The sequence below is a fragment of the Nannospalax galili genome, unplaced genomic scaffold, assembly GCF_000622305.1.
Source record: "Nannospalax galili isolate Female #2095 unplaced genomic scaffold, S.galili_v1.0 scaffold1188, whole genome shotgun sequence".
In the NCBI taxonomy this organism is placed as follows: domain Eukaryota; kingdom Metazoa; phylum Chordata; class Mammalia; order Rodentia; family Spalacidae; genus Nannospalax; species Nannospalax galili.
In genome coordinates, this window is record NW_008358629.1 from 383,959 (window position 1) to 394,129 (window position 10,171).

Consider the following 10,171-nt stretch of genomic DNA (forward strand, 5'->3'; position numbering starts at 1 on the left):
CTGGGTGTCAACTTGATTTGATCTGAGATTAACTGAAATGAAAGAGAACTTCTTGATTGGATCATCTAAAGCCAGAAGACACACCCTAAATGTGGGCATTACCTTCTGATGGCAGCTGGTATAAAAGTCCAAGGCAGAGTAGAATGCCAGGCTTTTTGCTGCTTGCCTTCTCTCTCGCTGGTGAGTTCATCTTGCTGCTGTCGACTGAAGACTAGCTGATATTTTGGAATTTGTCAGACCTTCAGCACCAGATTGGGACTACTGAGACATCCAGCCTTGTGGACTGAGCGACTACAGATTCTCAGCCTCTCCAGTGTGGTGCAGCCATTGTTGGACTACTCGGACTCTATTCTGTGAGCTAAGCTGATAAATCTCTATACATATTCATTCTACTGGTTCTGTTTCTTTGGAGAACCCTGACTAATACAGGTGATGTCAGTCATTGATGGTGATGTGTGCTTCTTGGAGGCAGTAAAAAAAGAAGGAACTTGTTTTACTATCCAGACATTTAGCATGTTCCTTTTTATTGAGGAATTGAGACAGTCAATATTGAAAATTATTGATCAGTTGTTGTGGTGGTGTTTTTTCTTAGGTCACTTTTGGTTAACTGTTATGGAACTGTTTATATATTCCTTGATCCCTCTTGGGTGTGTTTAATCTTTTGTCAGACCAAAGTATCCCTTCAAATATCCACTCTAGATGTGGTTCAGTGAACATAAATTCCTTAAATCTGCTTTTATCATAGAATGCTTATCTTTCTCCTTCAGTTACAACTGATACTTTTGCTGGATATAGTAGTCTTGGCTTGCTTCTATGTTCTTTCATTACTTGTAGGACATCAATCCTAGCCCTTCTGGCTTTCATAGATTTCATTGAAAAATCAGCTGTTATTCTAACCAGCCAGCCTTTACCATGTTACTTGTTCTTTCTGTCTTTGGTTTTCAATATATTGTCTGTGTTCTGTTTTGTCTATTATATGATGTAGGGAGTTTCTTTTTCTGGTCCTCTCTATTTGGAGGTCTGTATGTCACTTGGACTTTTGTAGGTATTTCTTACCTTAGATTTGGGAATTTTTTGTCTATGATTTGTTTGATAAAAAATCAACACTGACCTGTCCACCCATCCTGTTACCCAACAGTCAACACACCCAACCTGCCATTCTGGGACAACATACAATCCATCCTGGAACTTGAGGGTCAGAAGTTTCACCTATCCTTAACTTAAATGAGACAGTTTCCTAGACCCCATTTGTATATCAACATAGAGTAGTCTCAAGACTTAATATCAAGTACCACTTAGCTTACCCACAACCTTAAGCATTGAGGTAACAAAAAACAAAGATACATGCACTGATCCAGCAAAGACATGACCAGCTATCCATAACAAGAGACAACATCACCAGCACAACTCCAGATGCCTAAGTCCCATACCCAAAATTCAAACAACATGAATAGCAGAGACTAGCACCCCCCCCCATCAAAATGTTTCCTGGGAAAAACAACCTTGCTGATGCAAAGCACAATGGTTTGGAAACAGCCAACTATATATACATTCTAGGAACTCTAATAGGATATGAACAAGACTGAACATAGACTGCAAAACCATAAAAAGTTGAATGAAATAAAAGTTCAAGACATGAAATTAGAATTCATTAAAGAAATAGAGTCTCTAAAGAAAAGCTAAACAAATAAAACTTGAAATGAAAAACTCAGGAAGTTGGACAAAACCTCAAATGAAAGTCTGACAAATAGATTGGATCAAGTGAAAGAGAGATTATCAAAACTTGAAGAGAAAGTAAAGGAAATAGATTACTCAGTCAAAGAAAATATTAAATCTAAAACAACCCTGGACCAGAGCATGCAGGGTCACTGGGACACTATAAAAGATCAAACCTTCAAGTCATAGGAATAGAAAAAGTAGAAGAAACCTGTGTTCATGGCAAAGAAAATATTTTCATTAAATGGTCGAGTGATTTCAATTGAGTGGTAATCAAGAGTACATGCAAATGTAACTTGACTTGGTCTATCTCAACTGATGTCCAAGCTATACAAAATGAGCTATTCCTGGGAGTATGGGGGTGGCAGCAAGGGCAAGCGAGGTTCTGTAGAACTTATCAAGATGGGCTAGTGCAAAGGTGACACAACTCAAGTTAGGCCTTGGTGTGTGGGACAGTGAAGATGGAATGTTCAGATTTGGAAGCTCATCAGTCTGTCAGGTTCATGGACTATATGACCTGAGCTAGACCTGGGAGCCTGACAGCAGACAGAGAAGTATACAGTTAGGGAACTCAGTAGTCTAGTGGGTGTCCAAGGTGCATGACCCCAAGTTAGATCTGGGAGCCTGGAATGACAAACATGGAATGCTGGGGTTCATGAGCTCACTAGTCTGGTGGGTGCATGGAGCATGAAGATCTTTCTGAAGGAAGGGACACACTCTTGAAAAGCTGGGTGTTCAGTTTCTTACAGGCACCATAGGTCTTATTGCAGGGAGAGAAAGACTCAACATTTTCACCTTGAGTCCCCATCAAACATCACTTATTTCCTTTGGCCCCAGTTTCAGGTCCTTTGCAGTCCTTGAAGGTCTGTTTAAAAGTGATTCTTTTGGTAAGCTGCCTCCTAGAGTCCTTCATGGAGGAATCCCAGCACCAAGGAATCCTTTTTATAGGAGATGCTACTTCAAAAGTAGCATCTTAAACCTTTTGCAGCCTTTGAAAAGATGTTCCATTAGGAATTTGGTTCTACCTTGTTTCTCAACAAAAGATAAGTCCTTCTATTCCTTCAGACTCATGTCTTTGATCTGTACTAAAGAATTGGTGTAAGTTTGATACTAATTCTCTAAAAAGAAAATATTTTTTATTCCTTAAAAGGCTATTGAGGGTCTAGGGAGATATCTCAGTGAGTTAGTGTGCTTTTTGTGCAAGCATGAGGACCTACATGGGACTCTTGAGTACTTACTTACAAAATTGTGTATGTTTGCATGTGCCTATAGCCCCATCACTGATGGGGAGGGTCCCAAGATAGGCAAATCCCTATATCTTGTTGGATAGTCAGCTTAACAAAAATGGCCAGCATCCAACTCAATGAGAGGCTTTGTCTCAAGGAATTAAGATGTACTTATTTCCATGAAGGGAACAACAGCCACAAAGTAAAAGAAAATAAAAATAAAATATTTTAAAACTAAGAAGACCAAGAATATCACTGAAAACATGGTACATATAATTTTTCCATATCTAACTCTGTCTCCTATCTTGATTTTCTGTTACTTCATGAGGACATCCAAAAGTCCAATTTCTCTGCCCCCATGACACAACAAGCAAGAACCTTCCTAAATGAGTAACCAACTATTCCAGCTTGCTTCTCCATTGCTGTGACAAAAAACACTGACCAATACCAACTTGGGGAGGAAAGGGTTTACTTTGTCTTACACCTCCTGGGTCACAGTTCATCATGGAGCCCAAGGTAGGAAATCAGGGCAGGAACCTGGAGGCAGGAGCTGAAGCACAGACCATGGAGGAACGCTGCTTACTCGTTTGCTCCCCTGGCGCTTGCTCAACCTACTTTCTTACTCAACACAGGCCCACCTGCCCAGGGGTGGCACCACCCACAGTGGGCCGGGCCCTCCCACATTGCTCAATAATCAAGATGCCCCCCACACATGGCCACATACCAGTCCAATAGAGACAATTCACCAATTGAGGCTCCCTCTGCCCACGTGTGTCAAGTTGAGAACTAATGCTATCCAGCACACCAACTTAATCCTCATGCCAGAACTACTGCTATATTCTCTTTTTCTGCCTAGATGTCTTAGAAGTCAGAACACACTAACCAAATAATTATTTCATCCTAAAAACTTTCAATAACGCAAGGCCAGTTAAATTCACTTGTAGCAGTGCATTTAAAAGATCCTGAGCCCTAGATTTTCCAATCACTTCTCAAGGTTAAACCTGTACCACACTAAAGAAAGAGCTCTGCTTTTATATCAACAAATCTGGACAAATACAACAAAACCTCTTAAATATTATATGTGTTGCAGATTTCAGGATCAAGGATCTGAAGGAGGGTTGACTAGTAAGATTTAGAAATTAATGTTGGATAATTATTTTCCTGATTTTTTTCCTTTTTGAGACCACTTGAATTGTATGTTTGCTTCTTACATTTGGTCCACGAATTTCTGTTTGCTTAATTTTTTTATTTTATTAGGTAGCTTAAATATTATCAGGTTTCCACATGGAATTTTCATATAGTCTTAGATTTCTTTGACCTCCTCAACACCCGATCTTCTTCCCCATCACCCCATTCCCCAGTTAAAACATTCTACCCCAAGTAGTCCCTCCATACACTTTCAAATGTATTATGCTACTGTACCCAATCCAGCTCTTAAAACATTTTTTTTTCTTTTCATGGGTTTCCTTCTAATTTTTGCCTCTACATACACTCACTCTCACATAAATACACAAATAAAAAAGAGAAGTTAGGATTTGCATGTGAGAGAGCATGCAAGTTTTGTATTTCTCAATCTGTTAACATCATTTCTATATTTTACAGTTGCATCCATTTTCTTACCAATTTCATCACTTCATATTTCTTTATGGCTGAATAAAATTCCATTGCATAAATATATACCACATTTTCAATATCTATTCATCAGTTGATGGACATCTAGGGAAGTGATGATAACATTTTTTTGCTGTTGTGAATAATATATCAATAAACATGAAATACTGTAGGAGGATATGTGTGCATGTGTGTGTATGCATGTGTGTATGTACACTCGCATGCATGCATAGGCATGCTCACCTGTGCATGTCTGTGTTTGGAAGCCAGAGATGAACTTTGGTTTTCTTCTGTTACTTACCACCTTATTTTCTGAGACAAAGTCTCTCATTGAATATGGAGCTTGCCGATTATGGGGCAACCCCACTTAAATTCTCCCAGAATCTGCCCTTCTCACTTCCTCAAGACCTGGTATTGCAGATGCACACAATCATGCCTGACTTTCAGGTAGGTACTAGGAATCTGAACTTAGTTCCTTGTGCACAGAAGGCACTTTTACCCCTGAGTAATCTCCATAGCCCCTATGTCCCTTATTAATGGCCTTTCTTCCATATTACACCCTGACAGAGCAACAAACCCAGTCTTGAGAAAACAGCTGGGTATTTCTTCTTGTTGTAACTTCCTCAAGCCCAGCTGGAGTAACAAAATGTCCTTAATTATCCTTTGTTATTCTGTCAGGAGTTTAATGGAATGTTACAAAGGAACTATAATTAGAAGGAGTTTTAGTAGAACTTACTTGTTACCTGTTACAAAGACTATTGGAAAGTGGAGTTTCCACTGGCAAGGGTTGAAATCCTTATCAAAGCATTATCTGGAAATAAAATGACTAATTTCTAGAAGGCACAAACTCAACACCTAGGTTAAAAATACAGAAATATTCAGAATGATAAAGTTGAGTTTATTAAAGAGATGTAAAGATGGTTCTAAATATGCAAATCAATGGATTTGTACATGGTATAAATTGACGCAGGGGCAGAAACTTCATGATTATCTCAAAACATGCAGAAAAGGCTTTTGACAAAATCCAGCATCCTTTAATGATGAAAGTTCAGAATAAACCTGAAATAGAAAGAAGGGACATATCTCAACACAGTAAAGACTGTATATGACAAAACCACAGCCAACATTATACTAAATGGGGAAAAAATTCAAAGAATTTACACAAATCAGAACAAGATAGGCTTTCTATTTTCTTCACTCTTCATCAGTAATGTCCTGGAAATCTTAGCTAAAGCAGTAAGAGAAGCAAATAAAAGGGGCACATTGGAAAGAAAGAAATGAAAGTATCCCTATTTACAGATGACCTGACTCTGTACAAAAGTGTTCTGGTTCACTTCTCTATTACTGTTACAAATCACCCAGAACAAAACCAACTTGGGAAGCAAAGGGTTTATTTGGATTATACATCCTGAGCCCAGTTTATCACTGAGGGAAGCCAGGTCAAGGAACTCAAAGAAGTAATTTGGAGGCAGAAACTAAAGCAGGCAGACACATACACACGCACATGCAGAGAGAGAGAGAGAGAGAGAGAGAGAATATAAGTATTTTGGTCTTTTTGAGAGAGGTTCTCCCTGTAGCCCAACTGGCCTAGAACTCACTATGTAGACCAGGCTGGTCTTGAACTCACAGAGATTCACCTGCCTCTGCCTCCTGAGTGCTGGGATCAAAGGCGTGTGCCACCATGTCCAGCACACAGTAATTTTTTTAAAAGACCCTGGGAAATGAGGTTAGTTCTCATTTGGAACTTTCACAGGCCTAGTCTACAAATCCTAAAACTGGCACATCAGGGCTACAGCCCAGCATGTTGTGACCCAAGACTTTGATTATGACTGAAGTTGACTAACCAAGACTATTGTCCTAGTTTGTTCTTCATTGCTGTGACAAAATACTCTGACTAATACCAACTTGGGGAGGAAAGGGTTTATTCAACTTACATCTCCCAGGTCGCAGTTCATGAGGGAGCCCAAGGTAGGAACTCAGAGCAGGAACCTGGAAGCAGGAGCTGGAGCACAGGCCATGGAGGAATGCTGCTTACTAGCTTGCTCCCCTGGCCCCTGCTCTACTTGCTTTCTTATTCAACACAGGCCTACCTGCCAGGGGTGGTACCACCCACAATGCGCTGGGCCCTCCAACATCATGCAACAATCAAGAAGATGCCTCACAGACATGGCCACAGGCCAGTCCAATGAAGGCAATTCCCCAATTGAGGCTCCCTCAACCCAGGTGTGTCACATTGACACTAAAGCTATCCAGCACAACTGACCCCTTGTCAACTTGACACACAAACATCACTATTAAACCATAAATTTACAGTTTCTGTCCCCAAGATATGATGTTAATATCACAACATAAGACAGTACAACCTTAAAAACTCCACAGTCCTTAAAAAATCCAAACTCTTAAAAGTTCACAGTCTCTTTAAAAGTCTCTTAACTTTGGGTGGGCTTCTGTAAAATCCAAAACAAGTACCGTCTTATTTCAAAGGAAGAATAGGGCACACCTAAGCAAAACCAAAGTCCAGCAAAGTAGCTCGAGGCTGGACATCTGGGATTCACTCATGATCTTCTGGGCTCCAAAGGGTACTGGCAGCTCCACTGCTCTGACTCTGCAGTCCACAGCACACTCAGCTTGTCTCACAGACCCAAGGTCAGCTCCATTCCATACCTACTGCTGTCCTTGGTGGTTGTCCCATGGACCCAACATCTCCAAAAAGCTGGGTTCTCCACTGAAACTAAGGCTACACCTTCACCAATGGCCTCTTCTGGCCTCTGGGGTGCAAAGCCTCATATTTGCTCCATGACCCCTTCAATCCTGGGGTCTTCACTGCAACTGAAGATGCACTTTCACCTATGGCCTTTCCTGGACTCTCAGAATGCCAAGCCTCAGCTGCTCTCTGTGACCCCTTCACGCTTTCAACACCGGAACCATGCAGGAGACTCTTACACATTACCAAGTCCTGCTTCCAGCTTGAAATAGAGGTTCAGGTCCCTTCTGTGTGCTGACCCTGAGGAAATACCTCCCAGAAGACTTCACCTCAGTGATCCTGTCTCTTGTTACTTATAGCTGATTTTTCAGCCCCAGCTAACCAGCATCAGTTGTCCTAGTAAAGCAAAGATTTTGCTTCAGGTTCTGGTATATTCTTAATCACAGCTGATTCTTCAGCCCCAGCCGACCAGAACCTACAGATTCTCAATCCAAAAATCTCACACGAACAGCCCTGATAGTCTCTGCTTCCCTTTGAAGCTTCACACCCAGGCCTCTGTTGTCTACAACTCTTTCAGCATAACTGTTCCAAGCTCCACAGCAACAAACCCTGAGCACGCCATGGCTTTTCCAGCCCAAAGTTCCAAACACTTCCACGGTCCTCCCCACAACACCAAGGTCAGTCTGTCACAGCAGTATCCCATTCTTTGGTACCAATTTCTGTCCTAGTTTGTTCCTCCATTGCTGTGACAAAATACTCTGGCCAATACCAACTTGGGGAGGAAAGGGTTTATTCAGCTTACATCTCCCAGGTTGCAGTTCATCAGGTTGCCCAAGATAGGAACTCAGGGCAGGAACCTGGAAGCAGGAGCTGGAGCACAGGCCATGGAAGAACGCTGCTTACTAGCTTGCTCCCCTGGCCCCTGCTCAACCTGCTTTCTTATTCAACACAGGCCCACCTGCCCAGGGGTGGCACCACCCACAATACGCTGGGCCCTCCCACATCACACAACAATCAAGAAGATGCCTTACAGACAAGGCCACAGGCAAGTCCAATGAAGGAAATTCCCCAATTGAGGCTCCCTCAACCCAAGTGTGTCAAGTTGACACTAAAGCTATCCGGCACAACTATATTTATTGTCAGTACCCTGATTTTCATGGTTCCTCTTCACAGAGCAGAAGTTTCACAAATTAAAATTATATGCCTTGTGGCTCACACTAACTTCTCAGAACTGTACACAAGTTAATCTAGATTATCCTCTTTGCACTGTATAAATAACATGGCAGGAAATTGTACATAAATAGACTCACTCCAACTATAAAAGTACATCATCCAAAAGCAAACCCAGGCAGCTCAGGACGCTATACTACAGGAGGTACATTAGTGACTGTACAAACTTATGCCCTCTCACAGACTACTCAATAAAATATTCTTGCCACCCCACCCAAAGAAAAATGAATATTCTAGCCAACACCTCTTACCTAGACTGTGTAATGACCTCTCCCAAACTTAACATAAAAATATTTTATCTGTCTTCATTGCTGTACATAGTGATGTGGTATACACGGAAGTGAAGAGATCTCTTTGATGCACTGAGTTCACTACTTTTGAAAATATTCCCAGAAATGTATGGCTTAATCACTTGATAATTCTATTTTTTTCTATTCCAAAAGAACTTCCATACTGCATTCCATAATACCTGTATTAATTTACACCAAAAATATATCAGTTTTTCTATCACTTGTTATATTTCAACTGTTTTTTAATGGCCATTCTCACAGTTATAAATTGATATTATAATTATACTGGTTTTAAGTTGAATTTCACTGCTGGTTAATGGTGCTGAGCTTTTATTGCTATTGTTTTCCATATCTCTGTTGGCAATTGTATGACTTCATTTGGAAATATTTAGAGCCAGATTTCAAATACTTGTATAAAAATTCTCACGGAAATATTATTCACAAAAACCAAATGTTAGAAATAACAAATAATCAGCAGCTGATTAAAAAGATAAGTAAAATGATGTGTAGCCACACAATGGAATATTAATCTAACTATGAAAAGAAAACAAAAACTTCTATATGATACAAAATATGTGAAGTTTAAAAAACATTTTTGTTTTTTAAAATAACTCAAAAGCAAAGATAAGATGCTGTATGATTCTGCTTATCCTAAAATTCGTAAATAAGAAAACTCATAAAGACAGAAAGCAAACTATTTGCTTCAAGCAGCTAGAGGAAAGAAAACATGGGAATTGCCTTTTTAAGGGGTCAAAGTCTGTTTTATTGGTTCAGGAAATGCTTTGGAAGTAGATGGGGTGGTGATTATATGAGAGTTTGAATGTGCAAAATGTCACTAAAATGCGCATTTTACAATGGTCAATTTTGTGCCAAAGGAATTCCAATACCATTTTGTCTCAGGGAGAAAACTATTTTTCACGTACATTTTGTTTTATGCTGCTAAATCTTTTAGGAAAGAGAAAATTAATGGTGATCTCCTACTAGAGAAGGACTTCCACAGTTCTGATGCCCCAAGTTCTGATTTCATGCTTCCAAAGGAATTGAGACTTAGACATAGTGTCAAATGTCTTGATAGAGTACACATTAATGTCATCAATAATAATGTTACTTTTTCAATGTACCTGAACTATTATTTTGAAAAAGTTAGTGTAGTACATAAATGGTATAAGGAGGCCTTAGTAAACTGATATTGGTCAAAAATTGACAAGTGTGAAAAGAACAACAAGCCTCTTGTTCTCTGCACATTGGCCAGTTGTGGATTTCTGTGTTAAACACCATCTGCTGCATAAGGAAAATTCTGTGATGAGAGCTGAAAGGTGTATTAATATATGGGTATAACAATAAGTCATTATGAGTCAGTTTAATGTGAAAACTACTTAGTGCAAAAAGGAAAA

The 10,171-nt window shown here is 39.9% G+C and overlaps 1 pseudogene; it reads right to left on the minus strand.

The window, feature by feature from the left end:
* Positions 1–1,123, minus strand: part of LOC115068228 — an 11,566-nt pseudogene extending 10,443 nt beyond the window's left edge.
* Positions 1,124–10,171: the final 9,048 nt, after the last annotated feature.